General features: G+C 43.5%; 1 long non-coding RNA gene across 1 annotated transcript; it reads left to right on the plus strand.

Annotated features, from left to right (window-relative positions):
- Positions 1–11,672: 11,672 nt before the first annotated feature.
- Positions 11,673–24,694, plus strand: LOC140457011 (uncharacterized). The gene is made up of 2 exons (XR_011953304.1): positions 11,673–19,034; positions 22,404–24,694. It is a non-coding gene; the product is annotated as an uncharacterized lncRNA (long non-coding RNA).
- The last annotated feature ends 200 nt before the right edge of the window (positions 24,695–24,894 follow it).

The following is a 24,894-nucleotide window of genomic DNA, read 5'->3' on the forward strand; positions in this document are numbered from 1 at the left end:
TTTTGCGTCTGGCTTTTTATTCAACCTCTTTCAGTGAACTCAGTCCTGGCTTTCAGGAAACTCTCCCTTTGGTGTTGGGTGCTATCACAAGAGTATTTGGATCTACCTGATTGGGTTTAGAGTGCCACTAGCAAATTCTGGGGCTGTTAGTGTCATCTGGGCTTACTGTGACACTCATGGGGGGCTGCACTCGTAGATCCACATGGAGGGTCTGGTTTATTGTGGCACTCATGGTTACACTTGTAGAACTGCAAGTAGGGTCTGGGCTTACTGTGAACTAACGGGCTGCACTTTTGAGGGCCATAGAAAGGGTCTGGGCTGCACTTAGAGTCATAGAAGTACAGCACAGAAACAGACCCTTCAGTCCAACTCGTCCATGCGATCAGAAATCCTAACCTAGTCCAATTTACCAGCACTTAGCTCATGTCCCTCTTAACCCTTCCTATTCATATGCCCATCCAATGTTTTTCAAATACTGTAATTCTACCAGCAACCTCTCCTTTCACTGGCAGCTCATTCCATACACATGCCACGATGTGGAAAACATTGTCCTTGAGGTCCCTTTTATATCTTCCTTCTCTCACCCTAAAGCTATATTCTCTTGTTCTGGACTCACCCACCTCAGGGGAAAAGACCTTGTCTATTTATACTATCTATGCTCCTTGTGATTTTATAAACCTCTAAGGTCACCCCTCAACCATCAATGTTTCAGGGAAAATAGCCCCAGCCTGTTCAGCATCTCCCTACAGCTCAAACCTCCAACCCTGAAAACATCCTTGTAAATCTCTTAGCCCTTTCAAGTTTCACAACATGAGGGAGACCAGAATTGTGCGCATTATTCCAAAAGCGGCCTAACCGATGTCCTGTGCGACTGTAACATGACCTCCCAACCCCTGTACTGAATGCTCTGACCAATAAAGGAAAGCATACTAAACACCGCCTTCACAATCCTGTCTGCCTGTGACTCCACTTTCAAGGAACTATGAATCTGCTCTCCAAGGTCTCTTTGGTCAGTAGCACTCAGAACCTTACCCGTAAGTGTATAAGTCCTTCCCTGATTGGCTTTTTCTGGCATTTACCTGAATTAAATTCCATCTGTCAATCCTCAGCCTATTGGCCCATCTGATCAAGATCCCATTGTAGGGTCTGGGATTACGGTGACCTTCACAGGGGCTGCACTTGTAGAGCCGTAGGTGGGTTTGAACTGTGCCAATGCTGTCACAGGAAGAGTCTGGCCTTGCTGAGGCATTCAAGGGGCTGCAGTTATAGAACTGACATCACTGACGTCATGGGGCTGCACGTTTGAGAGGCATAGTGAGTGTCTGGGCTGCACTTAGTGTCACATGTTGGGTCTGGGATTACTGTGATTCTCATGGGGGCTGCACTAGCTGGATTGTGGGCTGCACTTGCATTACCTTAGCTGGAGGCTAGGCTTGCTGTGACACTCAAGGCTGCACTTGTAACATGGGGTGGCACAGTGGTTAGCACTGCTGCCTCAGTGCCAGGGACCCGGGTTCAATTCTCACCTTGGGCAACTGTGTGGAATTTGCACATTCTCCCTGTGTCTGCGTGGGTTTTCTCCGGGTGCTTCAGTTTCCTCCCACAGTCCAAAGATGTGCAAGTTAGGTGAATTGGCTGTGCTAAATTGCCTGTTAGGTGAAGGGGTAAATGTAGGGGAATGGGTCTGGGTGGGTTGCTCTTTGAAGTGTCGGTGTGGGCTTGTTGGGCTGAAGGGCCTGTTTCCACACTAACTAATCTAATAGAAAGTGTCTGGGCTTGCCGATCCCTCTTGTAGGGTCTGGTTTATTATGGCACTCGGCTGCTCACGTGGAACCACAAGTAAGATTTGGATAACTGACACACATGGTGTCTGTCTTTCAGTATCACATGTAAAGTCTAGGTTTATTGTGACATTCATGGACTACATTTTAGAGAGCCACAGGTCGGGTCTGGGCTGCACTTGCACTGTCAGGTAGGATCTGGCCTTGCTGAAATCTTCATGGGGCTACAGTTGTAGAGCTACAAGTGGGATCTGGCATTACTATGATATCATGGGGGCTGCACTTTTCAGACATAGCTAGGGTCTGGGTTGCACTTAATGTCGCATGTAGGGTCTGGAATTGCTGTAATACATGATGGTAGTGTGGAGGGTGTTGCACTTGCAGAGCCATAGGTGGGGTCTGGCCAGTGTTTAGTGTCACCAGTAGGAACTAGGATTGTTACAATGCTGATGGGATTGCACTTGTAGAGCTGTAAATCTGGTCTGGGCTTATTATGACACTGCACTATTGAGCCATGGGGTCTGGGCTGCACTTATTGTGTCACATGTAGGGTCTGGGATTACTGTGGTTCTCATGAGGGCTGCACCTGTAGAGCTGCAGGGAGAGTCTGGACTAGCAGAGTCTGTGGCTGCACGTGGGAAAACTGGGATCAGTTGTACCATATATGTGGTCTGGGCACTTGTGGGGCTGCACTTGTACAGCTGCAAGTAGGCTCTGGCATTACTCTGACATCATGGGGGCTGCACTTAGTGTAACATTGTTAGGGTCAGGGTTTGTTGTGACCCTCAGTGAGGCTGTATTTGTACAGTCGTGTATGGTCTGGGATTACATGGGGTTGCATCTGCAGAACCGCATGTAGGATTTGGGCCTATGGCATCTTTTGGGTTGGGATTCTGTTGCTTTCTCAATGCCTCTGGGTTTGTTTATGGTCCACCAGCAATGTGTAGGTTTATGATGCCTTTCATGGGAGCTGCATTTCTTGTGCCACATATAGGATCTGGGCTTGTGATAGTTCGAACAGGAGGAAAGCTGGGCTTAGGGTGCCATTAGTGAACAGATGTTTGGGCTTAGTGTCATGGTTTTTTTGCCTCCCAGTGCCCGCTTGTAGGTGTTAACTGGAGGTGATGGTAGAAGCAGCTGGAGCAAAGGCGGGTAAGTGTATTTTCTTCATCTTTCCATTTTGGAAAGCAGCATTCTTGGTGTTAAGTAGTCTTGGTTTCACTGGCACCCAGCAGACTGGGCCGATTGAATGTGTAGAGGGTATAAAGCCTCCGCTCGAACAGAGAATCGAAGGCATGGCTGGCTCAAGAGATGAGATCTGGTGTTGCTGGTTGGGTTTAGACCCTGAGCAATGCTTGATGGTAGAGAATGAAGGAAATTGCATGTTGGGATGTTTTAAAAGATCCAGCACTGAGTTGAGGCAGTAAAGTTGTTCTGCCACTTCAGAAATTGTGCAATTGTGTTTGCTGGGCTATACAATCACATTGCAGTGATGTAAAAGGTGGCAACCAGAGTGGTTGAAGCTACTGGGTTGTGTGGGGTAATTCCAAAAGTTAGATGCTTTTGCGCTGAACAGCAGAACATTGAGTTGGGAGGAAGGGGAATTTTTCAGTTTCTAATGGCATCTGAGGGGCACTGGCTGGTGCATGGATATAATGAACTGCCAAAGGAATGGTGGAAGCTGGTACAATTGCAACGTTTAAAAGGCATCTGGATGGGTACATGAATAGGAAGGGTTGAGAGAGCAGCTGGGGTTAGATTAATATAGGATATCTGGTCAGCATGGACAAGTTGGACCGAAGGGTCTGTTTCCATGCTATGCAAGTGTGTGACACTTTAGAAATACTTCTACAAGGGACAATGTGCTGATGATATATTCAGGATACTAAAAGTTTAAATTGGACTTGTTTGTTCTGGTCAAAGGCTCTTCTAGAAATTTGGGGTTGTACAGAACAGAAATTGGAGGAAAGTGTGGGAGTAAGGGTTTTAAGTAGGCTGACTCATTGTCACATCTCGATTAGCTGACTGCAAGAGCTGAGCTGCTTGGCTACATCCTGACAATGCAGGAGCCTGAGATTGCTCTTTCTATGGCACTGTCTTTGAATTTAAAGCAGTTTAAAGTATGTCAAATGCAGATATGGATACAGAATGTGACAAGTCTAAAACATATAGTAATGCAAATTCCAGTTGCAACAAAGTTGCTGAACTAACCTCTCCACAAGTGAGCTTAGTGGAAACCCAAGCAGTCATGGCAGCTGCAGCATATGTCACTCTCCTGGACGGCATGAGAACACCTCGTAATCTGAAAGAAAATACCCAATAGTGTTTGGACAGCTGTACACTTTAGTGACCACTGAGATAAGAAAAAAACAAAAGGTACAAATCACAATTGGAATTGGTAGGGGGTGAGAAATTTCTCCTCTGTTTAAAAAGGGTGACCCTCTAATTTGTGTCTGGATTTGTCCAGAAGTGCAGTTATCCCTTTCGTGCAGAATCTAGACCATCCAGGACCCTACTTCAATCAAGTCACCCCTCACTTGAATAAGCCCCCTTGTTTTCCTGGTCAATCCTCCTCCCAGGACACCCCCATCGTTGCAGGTATTCATCTAGTAAGCCTCTGGATTTCTTCCAATACACTTACATGTCTCCTTAAAAGAGACTGCAGTATTTCAGTTATGGTCCCACCAATGCCAGAAATAAAGTTTATGTTGTAATAAGGGATGGCCTTAATTTCTTTACTTGTGAAATGACGTTTTTGTGACTTGTGCACTAGAAACCTAGATCTCTCAGCCTCAGAATTTTGAAGTTATTCTCCATTAAAATGATCCGCTTTTTCATTCTTCCCTTTGGGGAACAATTCACTGAATAAAATTTAAAATGTTGTCAGTTCTGGTGTTTGGATGGTACCAATCTAGTCCCATTTAGTTTCTTGACCCTAAAAGGTATTCCATGTTTTAAGAGGTCATGACTAGTCAGTGACCCACTCCACTTATCTGCCTTTGGGCAAAAAGACATTGTCAATCTGTTTTTAAAGTTAGCATCCATTGTCACTTGTTGAGATTTCCTAAGTTTTCATACCCTTTTTCACTATAGTAATGTACTAAATTTCACTTTGGGAATGTCTGTTACCTTGAAAATGCTACGATTCCCCAGCATGAACTAGTTTCTCTACATGTTCTCCTAAGTATCTTAAACTTTAATTAAATTATGATAACCTCCTATATTCTGGGGATAATTCCTCCTCTCAGTGGAGTACAGGTGTTATTTCTGTGACTCTGCTGTGCTCCTTTCAAAGCGTGTAAGTCTTTCATAAGATGTGCTCAATACCTTTCTTCAATGTGTTCTAAACAGTCTTTACACCTCTGGAAATGGAGGCCAGTTTTCCAATGGCCTTTTTGACTATTTTCTGAACCTGTTCAGGATTGTTTAATTGCTTTTCCTTTTAAAGTTCAATGTTTCTAACTTTGACCAATTTGAGTTCAAAAGGTCGCATCACTTGTCTGTATTGAAATCTAAATGCCTACTCTGGTCTGCCAATATGTCTAATTATTTTAGATTCCCTACAGTATGGAAACAGGCTCTTAGACCAACAAGTCTCCACTGACCCTCCAAAGGGGAACCCACCCAGACCCATTCCCCATATTTATCCCTGACTAATGCAACCAACACTCTGGGCAATTTAGCATGGCCAATTTACCTAACCAGCACATCTTGGGCCTGTAGGAGGAAACCCCACGCAGACACGGGGAGAATGTACAAACTCCACACAGACATTTGCCCGAGGCTGGGATCAAACCTGGGTCCCTGGTTCTGTAAGGCAGCAGTGCTAACCACTGAGCTGATGGTGCTGCCTCAAATGTTATTATTTCACCTATACTGTGCCAAATGTGACCTAGCTTGGTCAGCTCCAGCTTTGATTATAGGACTTTGTCTCATTAGCTAAGTCATGGATAATTATAGGGAATATTTAAGGTCCCAAAATACATTTCATTATTATTAGGAGAAATAGGGGTGATTGGGACAATGTATGTTCCTTGAAAATTTGAGATATTATCAGCGAAAATAAGGAAAAGCTGGGTGAGAGTTAATTAAATTTTCAGTAATTGTGGTAAAGGTGTTGGCATCCTGGACATCACCCTTTTGTGACCCTTCCAAGTAAGGAAGTTGCCTTTGGTTCCATGAGCTAGTCAGTCTATTGAGGAAACTAGCTCTTCAAAGAAAAATGCTGGGTTTGTGAAGCATACTCATCCTTGAAGGTTTACGTTGGCTGTTCAACTGAAGGTTTATTACATCCAGTCACACGGATAGAAACCATCTGGCCTTGAATGATTGTCACCGTGATGAGTGCCATTATTTCCTCCTTTGCTGTTGGTCTTGATTTAGTGGAATCCCCATTCTTAACCAAGCATTAATTTCCATGGATTGTCCAGGATCCTGACACTCTTTTTCCTATAAATGTTGGTAAAGTAACTCTCCAATTGAGAGGAGATGTAATTGAGTTACGTAACATGGTAAAGGGGAGAGGCAAACCAGGTGCAGAAAGGCTGTTTTCTCAACTGGGGCAATCTAGAACAAAAGGCCATAGTTTTAGCATATGGGGTAGTAAACCTAAAGCAGATGAGAAATTACGTCCCTCAAAAGATTGTTGACTTCCTCTGTGGTGGATACTGGGACATTGAGTAAATTTTGAGATAAGACAGATTTTTAACTAGCAGTGCGTTGAAGGGCTATGGAGAGTGGGCAGGAAAGTGGTGTTGAGGATGAGATGAGATCAGCTATGATCATATTAAATGGAGCAGGTTTGAATCGCCTACTCATGGCTATAGAATCAGTCCGACCAGCATAGAGACAGGCCCTTTGGCCCAAACTGCTCCATTCCAACCAAAATATCCATCTATGCTAACCCCATTTCCCTGCACTTGGACCATATCCTTCTAATCCTTTCCTATCCATGTATTTGTCCAAATGCTTTTTAAATCCGTGTACGTGCCTCATCCACTTATGACAGCTCATTCCATATGTGTACCACCACCTAAAGAAAAAAAATTGCCCCTCAGGTTCCCTTTTATTCTTTCCCTTCTCACCTTAAACTGATGCCCTCTCGTCTTCGATTCCCCAACCCTGGGAAAATCTGAGTGCATTCACCCTATCCATGCCTCATGATTTTAAACACATAAGATCCCCCTCAGTCTCCCACACTCTAAAGGAAAAAAGTCCTCGCTTGTCTAACCTCTCCCTCTAACTCGTCCCTTGAGTCCTGGCAACATCTTTGTAAATTTCCTTTGCACTCTTTCTGGTTTAATAACATCCTTCCTATAGCAAGGTGACCAAAACTGAACAGTTTTCCAAGTGCGGACTGACCAATGTCTGGTACGACTGCAACATAACTTCCCAACTTCTATCCTCAATGCTCTGACTGAAGGCCAGTGTACCAAAAGCCTTCCTCACTGCCCTGTCGACCTGGGACTCCACTTCCAGAGAACAGTGCGCCTGAAGTCCCAGGTCCCTCTGTTCCATTACACTCCTTTTGGCTCTACCATTTACCATGAAACTCCTATCTTGATTTGACTTTCCAAAAATGCAACACCTCACGCTTATCTATATTAAACTCCATTTGCCATTTCTTGGCCCACTTCCCCAGCTGATGAAGGTCCTGCTGCAATTTCTGAGAACCTTAGTCTATGATACTGCCTATCTGCAAACGTAATGTTTCATGCCTTGTGCATTCTCCTCCAAATCATTGATATAGGTAACAAACAATCGTGGGCCCAGCACTGACCCCGAGGCACTCCACTAGTTCTTGTGTGTATGCAGTTTCGTCAGTATCATTGAAAGTATCTCAAATTTTCAAAAGGTGCATTTTTTCTGATCATTGTTATTTCTCCAAATTCTTTCCATAATCATTTTAGTTCTTTGTCAGAGTTCTGTTTGAACTGAAGGTAGCCATTTGGCCCAGCAAGTCTGAGATTCAATCCAATCATTTCTGCTTTCCAAAGTCATTATTGTTCACTGCATAAGTAAAGTTCTTCCTCACATCCTCCCACGCATCTGTTCACCAGTCATTGTACCAATCAATTCAAAGAAACTGTTTTACATTTGTGTACCTTTATGTAAACATGTCATTGTCCCAATTGAAGCAAAAGAGATTGAAGGAAGTTTCAAGAACAGCAACACTGACTTTGTTGCTAAAATCCCTCATTTTTCGAACTATTCTGGTCAACCTCATCACCACTCTTCAGGAAGGATGCACAGATGTGGATGCGATACTGAAAGATTTAGTGTTTCCCTGCTTTATAGTTAATGTTTTTTTTAATGAAGCCCAAGATCAGTGTTTCGCTACTATCCCCTCAACAGGGAGAGGCTCAATAGGCTGGGGGTGTTTTCCCTGGAGCGCTGGGGGTTAAGGGGTGACCTTACAGAAGTTTATAAAATCATGGAGAGGGTATATAGACAAGGTATGGGGAGTCCAGAACTAGGTGGCATAGGTTTTAGGTGAGAGGGGAAAAATTTAAAAGGACCAGCAGAGCAATTTTTGCGTGCAGAGGGTGGTGCGTATATAGAGTAAGTTGCCAGAGGAAGTGGTGGACAAGCTGGAGGCTGGAATAACACCAAGTCGGGCAGCATCAGGAGGTGGAGAAATCAACGTATCTGGTATAACCCTTCTTCAATACTTGATGCTGTCTGGCTTGTAGGCTTCTTTCAGCCTATAGCTTGCCTGCCTTGGATTCCAGCATCTGCAGTTTTTTTGTCTCTAACAAAGCAAGTGGTGGAGGCTGGTACAATTAGAACATATAAAAGGCAGCTGGATGGGTATAAATACAGGAGGGGTTTAGTGGATATGGGGCAAATAGGACTAGATTAATGTCTGATATCTTGTTGTCATGATCAAATTGGACTGAAGGGTCTATTTCTGTGCTGTATGATTCTATTCACTGTCTTTTCTGCCCTCAAAGTTCTGTGTGCATGAACTCCCAGGTTGCTTAGCCCCATGCGTGCACTCAAACTGTTCCATTAAATCTGTATTGTCAGTTGAAGTGTATGACTTCATAGTTCTCTATCCACATTCTGTCACTTGTATGTACAGTGCTACAGTCAATCTTTCTTCATTCAGTGGATGTGAGCTTTGCGAGCAGGGCTAATAATTATTGCCAGTCCCTAGTTTCCCTTGAGATGGTTAGGATCCTTACTGGTTGCCAAACTCTAAGTTTGCAATTAACAGCAAATTTTAGAATTTTACTCTATTCAAATTTCTTTTTTAATTCAATGTATGCAGTATTAACGTATTTTTAAAGAATTTCTAGAACAGATGGGAGAATACGCTGTCTACCATTCTCCATTTGCCATGGCAAGTCAATTGACTTAAGGTTAACTGCTTCTCTCCCCACAGATGCTGCTAGACTGACTGAGTCTCCCCTGCACTTGGCTTGGCTTGGTTACTCATTGTGTTCTAACTTTGTCTGTAAGCAAAATTAATTCTTGCCCCCCCCCCCCCCCCCCCCCCCCCCCCAGTTGCAATAAACTAATTAGCTTTTGCGGGCATTTCGGAGCCGACCACATTGCCGTGGGTTTGGAGTCATATGTAGACCAGAGCAGGGAAGGATGAAAGATAATCTTCCATAAAGGATGAGTGAACCACTTCCGTTTTTAATGGCATCCAACAGTGCATTACACGATTGCCATTAGGTCATCTTTTAATTCCAGATTTTTTCTTATTTATTCATTCACGGGATCAGGGCGTCACTGATTAACCAGTGTTTATTTCCCACCCCTAATTGTCCTGTGGTCATTTGCTGCAGGTCTGTGGTCCTATGTAAGCCAAACCAGGCAAGGACAACCAGCTTCCTTCCCTAAAGAGCATTAGTGAACAAGAAGGGTTTTTTTTCTGGCAATCAGCAATGCATTGTCAGCGACATGGTCTATGTTAGATTTTTTAGCTTAACAAATTCTAGATATTTTTAAATTATAAAGTTAAAATTCACATCTGGCAGGATTTGAACCCTAGTTCCCAGAAGATTAATTGTGTGTCTGGAATGACAGTCCAGCAATAGTTGCCTCCCTCTAAACTTTGTTGAAGTGAAATCTCACCATCTGCTATGGTGGGATTTGAACTATGTCCCCAGAATATTAGCCTGGACCTCTGAATTACTAGTGCAGTGACGTTACGGCCTTGGCATTGCCTCCCCTGACTGACTGTCCCATCATTTCTAAGAATGTTCTAACCCATTGGAATAGTTGAGGCTCTGCCATACGGATGACATCTGACCTGCATCTTGTGAAAACTATGTCAAGCCATTCCACTATCTCCTTTTCTGTTTCCTTTCGTAACCTTGGATCCAAACCATCTGAACCTGGCTACTGACCAACCCTTAGCCTTTTCAAAGCATCCTAATTAGCACTTTTCATCTCGTCCATCTCCACTTTGAAATATTGGCATTTTTCATTCAGGGAATTTGTGGCTGGGCAAATTTATTGCCTATTCCTAACTGCTCCTTCAGAGTGATGTTGAGTAGCTCCCTCGTACCACTGCTGATAATTTGGATTGGTGGTGTTAAGGTACTGTTGGGCATATTGACCCAAGTCTACCCAATTCAAGGCTAGAAATGCTTGGTGGATCTTAGAGCAATTGTGGTGGAAAGAACTTCTCCTGTTTCAGGTTGTGATCGTTCATCAAATGTTACTGCCTGGAACGTTATGTTTTTCCCTTGGAGCAAAGGAACAGGAGTAGGCCATTCAGCCTTTCCAGCCTGTTCACAATTCAGCAATTCATCTCTGGCTTAAGACCATACACCTGCCTTTGGTCCATATCTCTCAATATCTTTGCTTAACAAAAAGTTGTCTTGGTTTTAAAATTAATGACTGGTCCAGCATACACTGCCATTTGTAGCTGAGTTTCAAACATCTGCCACCCCAGACCTGTTGTGTTTTCAGTACTTTGTTTTTATTTACTCAAATCCAGCTTTGCTCTGTGCCTTTTAAGCAAATGTCATCTTTGACCCTAAGACCCATTTGTTCCCACACATCAAAATTGGTGCCTTTGGTTGCTTTTTCTTTGTTTCATCTTAGCTGCTTTGTTGTCCATGGCCTTCTCTCTTTGACCAATATAGTAGCTACTGTCATTTAACGGAAGTCAACTGATTTGTTTAATCATTTTCTGAAAGCATTGCAGTGGATCTAATTTTAATTCTTGAGCCTATTTATCTCTCTCCAGGATTTGCCAAGTGACTCATTAATCCCAATTACTTTTATCAAGAAGCTTGCCAAATGGAATATGTTTTGATTATAGTGCAAGAACAGGCTGGAAGGCTAGAAGTTATCTTACTCCCTATAGACCATTTTGAAGTGATGCAGTCTAATAAACCTCTGGTATTCAAGGTTTGGGAGAAGACTTGTAGCTCAGGTGCTTGTCGTGGTTCTGTTCGCCGAGCTGGGAATTTGTCTTGCAAACGTTTCGTCCCCTGTCTAGGTGACATCCTCAGTGCTTGGGAGCCTCCTGTGAAGCGCTTCTGTGCTGTTTCCTCCGGCATTTATAGTGGCCTGTCTCTGCCGCTTCTGGTTGTCAGTTCCAGCTGTCCACTGCAGTGGCCGGTATATTGGGTCACCAACTAGCCACAAACCGACACGACCAGCTATCCTTAGTAGCCACACACAGATGACAAGCAACGTGAATTCGACTGGGACAACACTACTATTATAGGGCAAGCCAAACAGAACAGCCAGGGAATTCCTAGAGGCATGGCACTCATCCACAGACTCTATCAACAAACACATCGACCTGGACCCAATATACCAGCCACTGCAGTGGACAGCTGGAACTGACAACTGGAAGCGGCAGAGACAGGCCACTATAAACGCCAGAGGAAACAGCACAGAAGCGCTTCACAGGAGGCTCCCAAGCACTGAGGATGTCACCTAGACAGGGGACGAAACGTTTGCAAGACAAATTCCCAGCTCGGCGAACAAAACCACGATAACCTCTGGTATCTCCAATACTCTATGCATCCAACTTTTTAAAGATAATTTAACATCCAGTTTTACTCTGGAAGTTTTAGTATTATCACAGATAATGTTAGACCATGTTAATCATTTCTGAGCTCTGATGTTTCTGAACTTATATGTACCACTTCCAAAGATTTGCCATCTTTCAAATTCAAAGAACTTTTTGTTTGCGATTATCTTTGAGTATTTGTGTTACACGTTGAACCTGCAACTTTCTTGTTATTCCACTGTGGTCACTGTGGGCTTGTTGCCTAACTCCCAATCACATTTTGCAATTTAATTACAAGATTCTGTCAATTGGCATGAGCTAGTACTTTCTGTACTTGAGTAAAATGACAAAGCCGTAATTAGCTGAATTGTATATCAAATACACCTAATATACCCAAATTAAACTATTCTTTACTGACTGAGCTTTCTGAATAATTTCAACCTTGGACATGTACTGCTTAATATTCATGGCATTATGTCAAAGCATACAACTTAATCATGAGATTAAATTTAATCACGCGTCCTCACTCAAACTCTTCTCTCTCCTGCCATCTGGCCGAAAATACAGGAGCATTTGGTCTGTCACACAGCCAGACTCTTAACAATTTCTACCCCCAAGTCATCAGGCTCCTTATCGCAGTATGATCAGACTCTTTTTAGCATTTAAAATTTTTTGCATGACTTTGAATTGCTGCTAGAAAAATCTGTTATTCTATTACACTATAACTTGCATGATTTGCACTGCTTATGCACTTTATGCCGTGTAGTTTGTGCTGTCCCTGTAGTACCCAGGGACCTGGAGGAACGCTGTCTTGTTTTTATTATCAGTTGTGTATCGTTGAAATGACAAACGTTACTCTCTACTCTCAGCTATATTTAAGTTATTTCACTTTCTTAAACATAACCCTGCAGAGACACTACTTTTTTCCTCCTTCCTAATTTTTTGTTAAGTAATACCTTTTGTAAAAGTGCCTTTTGATGTTTTTCTTCATTAATCCCTCAGTATAAATGTGAATTTTTATGATCAACATTGTATATGTTATGAAGATGCTTTCTCCTCAATATTTCTTGGAGGTCTTACATTTTGAAGGATTGTAGAAAAAATGAACTTATTTCAGCTTTTGTGGAAATACCTTGAGTGATTTATTTGAAAGAAATTGTTGAAAGGTTCCTGTGGACATTGGGCCTTTTTCTAACAAGCTTCCTGGAAATCACATACTGGTTCTTGTTGTGCTGTAGATCGTGCTGTGGCACTTTGAACAGTGATAGGACCAATGGTTTTCATTTGGGGGGATAAGATGGCTGTGTGGAAATGCAGGCCAGCTGATCTCTCTCAATGCTGAAGGAACCTTTTGAGTTCAGGGTGAAACCCCTCTTTGATGTTCTGAAAGTGAGATTGCAGGAACTTAGTATTACATTTCCTGAGCAAGCTGTGACTGCCAAGATTCTAGAGACAAGAGTGCGCTATTAGTGACTTGACCACTTGTACCAGAATATCAGTGCAGCTGTTTGTGGAGTATAAACTAGAGATTTCTTTTCTCTCCCTGAAGTTTTTTGTGCTTTATGCATGTTTTAGAGTAAATTTATTGTTTAAATTTATACTGTACTTGTTAAGAAGCCATGTTAGATCCTTTTTTATTTCAAACATGATGTAGATATGGCATTTATTTGGCCATCTTGGTAACAGAAAAGTAATATTTTTCTATTGTTACCTGTGGTGCAATGGCGCAAGAACAAAGTGCACTCTGTCAGCTCGGTTGTAACAATGTTTAGTGCTTCCCAGATGGCTTGAACAATGTAGCTAAAATTCCAATGCCCCCTCATTTAAAATGAATCATTTTATTTCAGAGATTAGATTACTTAGTGTGGAAACAGGCCCTTTGGCCCAACAAGCCCACACTGACCCTTCGAAGAACAACCTACCCAGACCCATTCCCCTACATTTACCCCTTCACCTAACACAACGGGCAATTTGGCTTGGCCAATTCACCTAACCTGAACATTTTTGGACTGTGGGAGGAAACCCACGCAGTCACGGAGAATGTGCAAACTCCCCTTCAATGCCCGAGGCGGGAACTGAACCCGGGTTTCTGATGCTGAGAGGCAGCAGTGCTAACCACTGCCACCGTACTGTCCACTGATCGTTGTTTGATACCATTGTAGCAGTCTGGTCAAGGCTGTGGCACTTGCTGTAATCTTGAACACCTCTCTCAAATCTTTCACCAGTCTCCTTTAGCTGTGAGGATAGCAGATGGAATTTCCTCATTTCAGTTCACCTCTTAAATGGGAGATTGTAATCATCTTTAAGTGATATTTGCAATATGCTTTTAAAATATGTTTCTTAGAAGTGGATTATTTTTATTTTGAACTGAAGTTAGTCTAAACAAAACAGATTAAATTCCCTTTGAACTTCTGGAAATTTCCCTTTATGGGAAACTTTTTCCTGATTTATTGTGGCTAATGAGCGTGATAAGAATTTTACTGAAGCTCTGAGCTCCGTGACAGACGGAGAATATTTGGCTGCTTGGTTTGCAGTTGGAATTTTCCTGATGAAGGGCTTTTGCCTGAAACGTTGATTTTTTTTTTTCCCTGCTCCTCCACCTGGCCTGCTGTGCTTTTCCGGCAACACTCTCTAATCTAAACTCTGGTTTCCAGCATCTGCCGTCCTCACTTTTGCCTAGTTGGAATTTTCTCCCATGTGCAAATCTTTCAGCCATCCCTCTGATCAAAGCAATGGGGGACAGGATTGTGGTGCCAAGTATAAACAATGAAGGGTATGACTGGATGTAGAGTCATAAGAGCCAATAGGAGTGGGCTGTTAAGTCCATTGTCTTACTCTCCGAGCAATCAAGTCGGTCCCAAACCCTGTAGCCCTGCAAATTCAATTCTCTTGAGTGCCAAGCCAGTTTCTAGCACCCTGTGGGCAGCGATTTTCCCAAGACACTGTCATTTGCAGATAGGTTGTTCCATGAGTGTTTCTCTCCAAGCAAAACCCATACCACTCAGCCCCAATCTTAAATCTGTGTCCTGTAGTCCTTATATGATCAGCAAATGGCAGAGGCTTTTCTTTGTCTTTGCAAATCTGCTGTAATCTTGAACACCTCTCAAATCTTTCACCAGTCTCCTTTAGCTGTGAGGATAGCAGATGGAATTTCCTCATTTCCGTTCACCTCTTAAATGGGAGACTGTAATCATCTTTTCAAGAGGAAACACCACCCATTAAGTTCCTTCAGTTTCGGTAACATTATGACTGCAACAGGTATCAATCCAATCTGGTCAGCATTTCTTTTTGCATAAGATGAGGCCTTCATGACTGAATCAGTAACTCCCCTCAAGAAAATATTTATGGCCAATTTCGAGAAGTTCCAGATGAGTGACCATAATATCAGTGTGCACGTTCAGCTCGCACTCTGTGTGTCCCTTCGACATCATCCCTCCCACCCCCAAAACCATAATCTCTTCCCCCCCCCCCCCCCCCCGGTGGCATCTCTTCAATATGTTTCCAACAAGGAGTAAGCTAGATTGTGCAAGAGAAGGAAGTTATTTCGTTTTATCTCAGAGCAGAAGCACTGGATGAAATATAAAAAGATTTCCAAAGTTGTGTGTACTCTCACATGGTGACTGCATTTACTGAGTTGTGTGGGAAGGAACATGATGTGGTGGTCACAATGGGAAAAATGGTTTGTAAAACAAAATGGACCAGCTGCTTGATGTTAGAAGATGTCGTTAAGGCCTCCAATGTAAGCGGCCTGAGGCAGCAGTGGGCACCATGGACCTCTGTGTCCCTTGCTCTCTTGAACCACTCCTCCACTTGCTCAGTGGTCAGTGAGTGTCTTGTGCAGCGGCAGTGAGCCAGAACATCAGTGTTCCAATTTTGCGATATGCAACTCGACATTGGGATACAGAAATGTTTTTAGCATTTGATCATATCCAATGTTGGCAGAGGTGAGGGAACAGAAGGATCCTGGAGGACTGCAGCAGCATGTCCTTTGTTCTTTCTTCATCTGTACTTTAATTTTTAAAAATCAAAATTGGGAATACCCAAACCTGCAGTGTCTTAAAAACATGGTTGGAGACAAAAAAAAACTGCAGAAACACACAAAAAGCAGAATCAAAAGCTCTCTGCTCTGTTCAGCCCAGATATTGCACATTTCCTTCTCCTGAAAGGGGTGTGTATAAAACCATGTAACCTGTGAGAAAGTCTTCAAATGCTTTATAGCCCTGAAACGCTTCTGAAGAGGCATCACTCTTGTGAAGGTGAGAGCAGCCAATCTCCAATGCGTTAATGACCAGATTGTCTGTCTGTGCTTGGTTTTTGAGATGTTGATTGCTATATTTTAGCCATCAGCTCCATGGATACCTTCCCTTTGAATAGTGCCTCAGGATCTTTCCTCTCCACCCCAGAGAGCAAAATGGGACATTGATTTGGCACTACATATGAAAGCCAACACCTCCAACAGTATGGCTCTCTTTCATTGTCAGTTTGTGCGCTGCAGTCTTGGGGTGGGATTTGAACCTACAGTTTTCTGACTCAACAAGAGCACTACTCCCTGAGCCAGGGCTAACATGCACTTCCTTCATTTCACCAACTTGCGTATTTTGGCTCAGCCAGTTGTTTGTGGTCTTTCGTTTGAGTTAGTTTCCCTCACTGCTTTTACAAGTCCAACAGAGAATGAGAGACTGGGTTGGGCATGAAAGATATATGGCACAGTCAATACAGCATGAGACTCCAGGTGGTGTTGAGTACATGGTTGATAGGCAGGGCAATGCTGACTGGAGTCCTGCACAGGTTGGCACATGAGTCCTAATCTTCTACCTGCAGAAGTGACTAGCTGTTGCATTGACAGCTGATTTGGCATTGCAGTGGATACTTGGGATGCGTTTGAACTGTTAATGTTGATCAGTGGAGAAGCGATGAAATTAAACCGACCAGTGCGAAGAGTTACATCTTGGACGAAGGGATTGAGGTGGTGACCCGCATTGGGAGGAGAACAACCAGGGGCTTTTGAGGGGGATCTGGGAACAATGACCGGCTTGTTGCTTTCAATGATGAGACAATGGAAGCAGTGTGAATGCTGGAAATGGAACAGTTTAAATGGAGTATCCGGCCTCCCGCTATGCAGAGGCCTTTATTTTCATCATTCAGCAATTCTGTTGAGGATTGCATTTATCCTTCTGTGAGGGAGAGTGGCCACATGTCAAGAGATGAAAGGAGCTTAATGAAGGTCAACCATCTAAGGCGATTGTGACCATTTAACGTATGAAATGTGACAGTGAAGGTTGATCTGGACTGAAGGCCAGCCTTAATATGTGTTTGCAGATCTCAAACCAATGCTGTTACTTGTTAGATGGGGGTACTGGAGCCAGGGATTTGCAGGCTGCAGTATGATGCTAGGCTGGGTTACCGTAGGTTACATTTTTGTGTGCGCAAGAGGATAGTACCCTTGATGAGAAGCTCATCTTGCCCCTTTGGGATAAGATGCTTCCTGCCTCTCCAGGAATCGGGAGTTCCGAGAAACGAGATAGGCTGCCGAATGCTCAGAATCACCAGTTGCTTACCTGAAGTTTGAGTGGGCTGATCAGCAACAAGTCTGAAAAATCCCTTGGCTTCAACAAAGCTTGAGTTATTTAAAAATAAAACTTGTTCCAAGGCACATCATAGAAATATGAATGAGAAAAGGGGGACTTTAAAGCCTGGTTGAAGATTGAGATGTTGCAACAACAATGCTCTTTCCTGCACAAACAAAACTTGAATTAAAGCACTGGTCCAAACCTTTCATCCTTTAGCTGGGTGATGTCAAGTGCCCTGCGTGAAGAAATCTCAAAGGTGGCCGCAGTGAGGGGGAGCTTGGAGGGAGCAGTACCTGAACTTGGGGCTCACCTGCCTGAAGCATTGCCTTCTGTGGTGGGAGGAGGGAAATGGATGCGTTACGAGATGTGAAGGAATGCAGGGTACTTTGAGGGCTGTGTGGAGCTGGAGGAAATCACAAGATAGCAAAGAGCAAGGCTGTCAAGGGAGTAGTTTTTTCTAAAATTGAGATGGGCTTGAACAGGAAAGAGAGACAAAGGTCTATAAGCACAGAAAAAGGCCCTTTGCTTCCATTCCAGCTAAAAACAACCACCTAATCTCAACCTACAGTTTTGACTGTTTCAGTGGTCTCTTAGCTTGTCTTCCACTTTCCACATTCTGTTAAGTTGAACTCCATCCACACCTCCTCAGTAATGGCCACTAAGCACCGGTGATATATGAACTGGCTATGGTGAGAGCCGGCAGTGAGGTTTTTGATGAGATTAAGTTTATAGAAGGTGGAAGCTATACTGGGAGGCTGATCAGGGAGAGTTTAAATAGTTGAGTTTGGAAAATGACAAGCATGGACAGGGATTACTAGTGGGCTTTATGGGTGGCACAGTGGTTCAGTAGTTAGTGCTGCTGCCTCTCAATGCCAGGGACCTGGGTTCGATTCCAGCCTCGGGTGACTGTGTGGAGTTTGCACATTCTCCCCATGCCTGCGTAGGGTCTCCTCCCATAATCCAAAGATGTGCAGGTCAGGGTGGATTGGCCGTGCTAAATTGCCCCATGTTCAGAGATGTGTGGGTTTGGTGCATTAGTCAGGGTAAATGTAGAGTAATAGGGTAGAGAAACTGGTGTGGGTGGGTTACTTTTTTTAAAGAGTTGGTGAAAAGGCTACTTTTCAAATAGCCTGTTTCTACTCTAGGATTCTCTGTCTGGTGGCTTTCTGTTCCAAGTAAGATGGCGTTTCAAATCTGACAAATTAGGTGCCCACACTTGCATCGTTTTTGTTATACTTCCAGGCCATGCTCCATAATGAAGGGTACGAGCAGAATCCCCACTAACCACAGGGAATTTCGAGTGCATAGTAGAAATCGGAAGATTGTGGCTAGCTGGTTTTGTTTGTATCACTGGGGCAGACAGAACACAAATGTTTACCATGTGAAGTCCTGAATGTGGCCTTACACTCGTGCCACTGGCATGGTTCAGTTATATTCTAAGATTTGCTGCCTTGAAGAGGGAACACCTCTAGACACTGAATCCTGTTCCCACGTGCCTGATTGCTTTATCAGTGCTAAGACGACTGATTAATTCTTGAATATTTCTCCCTCCAGACCCTGCTCGCTCTGCCACTGGAGGTCCTCCTCTGCAGCCTGACCAAACTCCTCCAACGTCTTCCAGTTCAACCACGTTACAAAGTAATTCAATCTCCTGGCAGCTTGAGACAGCAGAGGTGAAAATCTTCTGAAAGTGTTGTGGTAAGATGTTCTGACACTTGCTGACCGTTTCTCTCAACTAAGGTGAGCTTATAGTACTGCACACATGGCTTTGGATGGTGTACTTGAGTTAAGTGCTGCTATACCACAGATCTCAGATTTTATCTGTGGTACCTTTAGACATTTGGAGGTAAAGTTTTCCTTTTTTCCTTATGAATACCTTTGGGATTAGTGTGTTGCTGACCTGTCAATAGGACTTGATGGGCCTTTTGAGAAGAGAAAGCAAGAGGTTCTGTCTGCCTCCACAGGTGGGCAGACAATCCTGCAATACTCAGGAGGCATTTCACCCCCAGGCCATGCCAACAAGGAACAGCTCTAACTGTTTGTTCACTTTTTTTTTTGTGGGACCTTGCTGTGCACAAAATAGCTGCTGCATGTCTGTGCTTCAGAACTAAGCCTTTGACTGAGGGCTGCTTTGGAATTAACATCTCTGCGTTGTTTGTGAAGGCAGCTCCAAAGCACGTTCTTTAGGGCATTTAGAATGGGAAACCAGTGCTGGGCCAGCCTGCAACACCCATATTTAACGAACAAAAGCAAAACGGCTGGTTGATCTTTCATCAAAGGTGCTGAGCTGATTGGGAGATCAATGTCAGCCAAATCCTGAGAGGGATCTCCCTGTAACTCCTCCTGACCTGTACCCTGTCACCAGCTCTTCTGCCAGTAACACCCTCGGACCTTTTTACAGCTATCTGGGTGTGCAGCTGGAGCCTCTGTTTATGAAGCTCACCCTAAAGAGGTGGCATGGAGGTTCAGTAGTTTGCACTGCTGCCTCACAGCGCTCGGGATCAGTGCTTGATTCCACCCTCTGGTGACTGTCTGTGTGGAGTTTGCATGTTCTTCCCATGTCTGTGTGGTGTTTCCTCCCACAGTGCAGAGATGTGCAGGTTAGGTGATTTGGCCATGCTAAATTGCCCATAGTGCCCAGCGATGTGTCGATTAGGTGCATTAGTCAGGAATAAATGTAGAGTAATAGGGTAGGAGAATGGGTCTGGGTGGGTTACTCTTTTTGGGCTTGCTGGGCTGAAGGGTCTGTTTCCACACTGTAGGAATTCTTTGATCCTATGCTTCTATCCTATAATAAAGGCAGTGTATGAACATCTGCACTTTCGGTACTTTCCTCAGATTGTTGGCCTGGGTAATCAGCTCGGGCGTTTAGACTAGGCTGGAGTTCAGTCTTTGTTGTGTCAGAATTGAAGGAAGCTAATATGGCGGGAAAGTGCGAGTTGAGGCTAAAGATCAACCATGATTGTACAGAATGGCAAAACAACCTTGACAGACCATATAATCTAGTCTCCCTGTGATTTGTGCTCTTACATCAGATTCTGATGCTCTTTAGAATTACAAGAGGTGCAGCCACTGAGGCTACCGTGTAGCTTTCCTTGCAGTGAGATCACCTCACTGTCACTTAATCAGCTCACTGCAATGTTCAGCCATTGTGCATGCTTGTTGTAACCCTATTGTTGCTTTCCTCTGACTGACATTCTTTACAAAGAGCTATCCAGTCACACCATTCCACCAGGTTTTCTGGGTAGATGAGCTGTGCTCTCACTGGAGGAGCTACATTCTCTCAAAATATTTATAATTGAGAGAGAGAGGTGAGTAATTTGGGAAAGGGAATGTTTAACCTGCATTGTTATACGCTTCCTGTGCTGCACTTCAACCAGTCGTCTCCTTTTTACCCATCTGAATGGGTCGAACTGTTTGGGGTTGCACAGAATTAATGGGTATACAGATAACAATAGTTGTCTTGTTTACAGTGTGAGCTAAGTTGTATTGAAATGTATTTGAGTCTGCTGAGGAGGTGCAGTTCAGTGGTGAGTGGGTCCCACATTGCTTCCATACCAGAATAGAGACTAGAGTCTCATTGTTGAGTAAACAGAGACCAATTTAGGCTGGGGCCTGAGGTCGAAGTAATGTCTGTTCTGAGACCTCAGCCTTGGGCATGTTGTCTTTTTCTCATTGAGTGGGAAGGTCAGCATCTGTTGCCCATCCCTAGTTGTCCTCTAACTGAGTGGCTTGCCTGGATTATTTCAGAGCGTTGTTAAGTCAACCCCATTGGTGTGGGTCTCAAATCTGATGTAGGCCAGACTGTGTGAGGATGGCAGGCTTTCCTTCCCTAAAGAATGTTAGTGAAGCAGATGGTCTTTCACAACAGTGGATGGTAGTTGACTTCATTAATTAATTGAGTTTAAATTCTGTCAGCCGCAGGGTTTTGAACCTATGTCTCCCATTAGTCTGGCCATCTGGATTATTAGACCGGTGACATTACCATTATACCTGGCTCTCCCTCAATCAGTGTGACATGTTACTGTGTCATAGAAAATGAACCTGTTCTGTTTTGCCACATCAGTGTGCCATCTTTAACTTGATGGCAGCAAATTGTAAAATTGAGTGCAATAAGTGTTTTAGTTGAGTTCTGAGGAAGGGTTACTTGACTGAAAACGTTAATTCTGTTCTCTCTGAAAATGCTGCCAGACCTCCTGAGCTTTTCCAGCAATTTCTATTGTTGACACTGGTTTACAACATCCGTACTTCTTTCGGTTTCTAATTAAGTTGGGGTCAGCTATAGATAAATAACGGTGAAGTGTGCAGATTGTCAACACATCCCATTACTTTTGTGAAGTCCTTCGGAGGAAAACCTGTTACTCTGGTCTGATGTCGGCTTGCTTTTCTGACTCCAGTCCTACAAATAAAAGGTGGCCTCATAATGTTGGAGCAGTTAGACTCGGGAACTGGTACTGTTTCAGCTGCATCCCAAAAACAAAAGTGTATTTTCTACATGGTAAAATTTAGATCACTGAACGGTTGCTTTTGCAACTTGGTTCAAAGATTTGACTTGTTCATTGCTGAGGAGGGCGGCTCACAGTCAGTGAATTTGCTGGGAGCTGAGCCCCCAGCTTAACAGGATGGGTTGTTTGGGGTGCTGTGCTGATCACGTACTGGGGCGACTCACTGGTTCAGTTGGTTGGCACTTTGGGCTGCTGCTGTCATCTCTGCCTTTATTAAACCTGTGAGCCTGCTTTGCCTTAAAACACTGCTCTGAAAAATAACTCCCAGGAATCCACTCCTTGGCCACCTGAATGCTGAACAGTGGTAGAATAAAACTTTGGTAACCCTGGGAATGAGCTATTCTGAGGCAACGGAATGGGGTTCTTTGATAAGAATCCATTTCCCACTAATTTAGTGGGAAGGGGATGCACAACTTCCTCGAGTGACACTTGTGAACACTGCTGTTGCAAACAGAATACCATCAGTAAGGAGATTTCACAGTTTAGTTTTGTTTCCTGTCTCTGTCTGAAAGTACTTTATCACTTACTCTGCTCTGGTGCTTTTATTTCTTCCCCTGCCCAGTCCTCCCCAGGAGCCTGGCACCTATTACCTGGTAGAGTTGCTGCTGTTGGACACTGATCCAAGTCCAGTGGCTCATTGTCTGGTAAGTAGCTCCTCTGCTACCTGAAGATTAACTGAGTGGTAATCCCTTTGAACTATTTATACACATGACACAGAGCTTACCTGAAATTTGTTCTTAAGGTTCGGACAAACTGCGCTGCAATATCTGCTTCGGTTTTTATTTTATTGCTACTATTGTCCCTAAGAAATAGGGAAAGGAGTCGGCCATTCCACCCCATCGCTCCTGCCTTGCCATTCAAAAGATCATGACTGATCTGATTATGATTTTAATGCAACTTTCTTTCCTGTACTCCCCCCACCCCCAATATGTTTGACTCCCTCCTGAATCAAACTCTGTCTAAAACAGCCGTGACTCTATTTGATGCCCCAACTTCTCTTTGTGGTAGAGAATTCCATAGAGGAACAGTCTGTGTGGAGAAAATTCAGGTATTATCAGATCTTTAATGTCCAACCTTTATGCAAAATTCAGAAGCACATTAAATTTGAAGCTGATGGCAACTCAGCTGTTCGTTCTCACTAGTCACATTTTGCCCGATTTTGAATGATTTAACTTCCCAAGTCGGACCGCTGTTCCCAGGTTGCTTTAGGAAACGGTAATTCTTTTGCAAAAAAATTCATTCGTCATTTTGTTCACAATTATTGGACTGAATTTTAAGATTTTTGTCCTGCAACTCCACTTACAAGAGTTCTCATCTCTGTTAAATGGGAGACCCTAGATTGTTAGACTGTGTCCCCCTCGTTCTAAATATTTCCCCTTGAGGGGAAACGTTCTCCCAGCATTCAATCTATCAAAAATAAGTAATCTGAACAGGAGTAGGCTATTCAGCCTCTTGAGCTTGTTCCACCACTCAATCGGATTGTGGCTGATCTGACACTCCTCACATCCACTTTAGTGCCCTTTCCCTGTAACTCTTGCTTCCACAACTGATCAACAATACATCTCTCAGCCTTAAGTATACTCATGGACTCTGGCCCCGCAGATCTCTGTCAGGAGTTCCAAAGATTTACAACCCTCTGAGAGAAGACATTCCTTCTCATTGGAGCCCATTTATTCTGAAGCTATGCCCTCTGATCCGAGACTGTCCCATGAGGAGAAACATCCTCTCAGCATTTACCTGTCATGTTTGTCAGGTCGTCTTTTCTGAACTCCAGTGAGTAGCGTCTCAACCTGTTTAAACTTTGCTTTTAAGGCACTCCCTCCATACCAGGGGTCATCCTAGTAAATCTTCTCTGAACTCAACGAAGCCATGTTTCCTTTCAATGTCACCTCCCTCTCATTGAAACTTCAATGAGTAATGGCCCAAGCACTCAAGCTTTCATAGAAATCTCTTCATTCCAAAAAAAATCATAGCATGAACTTTCTCTGAACTGCTCAGTTATGTCCTTGCGTGAGGAGAGTGAATCACTACACAGCATGTCATATGTAGTCGGTCTGGTTAATGTTGAACATGAACATGGAGAATGTTTTGGTTATAATTCAGACACTTCTCCCAAAGCAACGTGACTGTGAGATTAGAAATGGTCATCTTGTGAGCTGAAATCTGCTTATCTTTGGCTGAGTGTTAGCTCATGTACGTCCGTGACTAAAGTCAGTTTCTCCCTTGAGAGCACACAGGATTTCTGTCATATTCTCGCTACCTGGCAAGGCAAGTGAGGACCACGAAGGTTAAAACAGTGTCAACTTCACCTCGGGCAGCAAGCTGAATTGGACTTGGAGTGGGAGATGTATTGTTTTGACTCTCCACTCAGTAGAGTAGTTGCGGTTAAGTTATTCTGCTGGCTTTCTCTAGCTCGCCCGAGAGTGTACTGGTGTGTCACAGTTACAGGAAAGGAAAATAACAATCTTAACAATGGCAATACCTGATTATTGGGCAAGATTTTGGGCAATTCTCTCCCCACCTCCTGTTCATCCCTTCAAAACACTTTCCCATATGTGCTCCATGTGACCAATATTTGAATCTCAAAACAAGACATCCCAGGGCAAAGTGCAGTTTGCATATCACCCAAGCAAGAGAGAACCTAACCTGTGTAGATTCTCATCACCTGCAGGTCTTCATATCGAAACCTCATAGTTTTCATGGTCAGTTCTTGTCATTGTGTAGTTTTTTTTTATCAAAGCTACTGTATTTTCAATCCTATGTTCTGTATGATGATTAGGTATTAGCATGAACCACTGTCTCTTTGGGAATTCATGTACAAACAGTATTGTCAATAAAGGCTTCATGCACAAATGTCATGTCCTGAGCGTATTTTTTTTTCTGTGTATATATGTGCTGTCAGAGGGTCAGTGCAGAGTGAGTCTGTACTAGTAAAATTCATCTGTTGCCACATCTAATGTTACTGAAGCTGACAAGAATGTATGTACAGTTACAATGGAATCCAGTACCCACTCTCTCTATTTTCATTTGGATTTTCATGTTGAAAATTTAGT

The sequence above is a fragment of the Chiloscyllium punctatum genome, chromosome 31 (genome assembly GCF_047496795.1).
Source record: "Chiloscyllium punctatum isolate Juve2018m chromosome 31, sChiPun1.3, whole genome shotgun sequence".
NCBI classification, from domain to species: domain Eukaryota; kingdom Metazoa; phylum Chordata; class Chondrichthyes; order Orectolobiformes; family Hemiscylliidae; genus Chiloscyllium; species Chiloscyllium punctatum.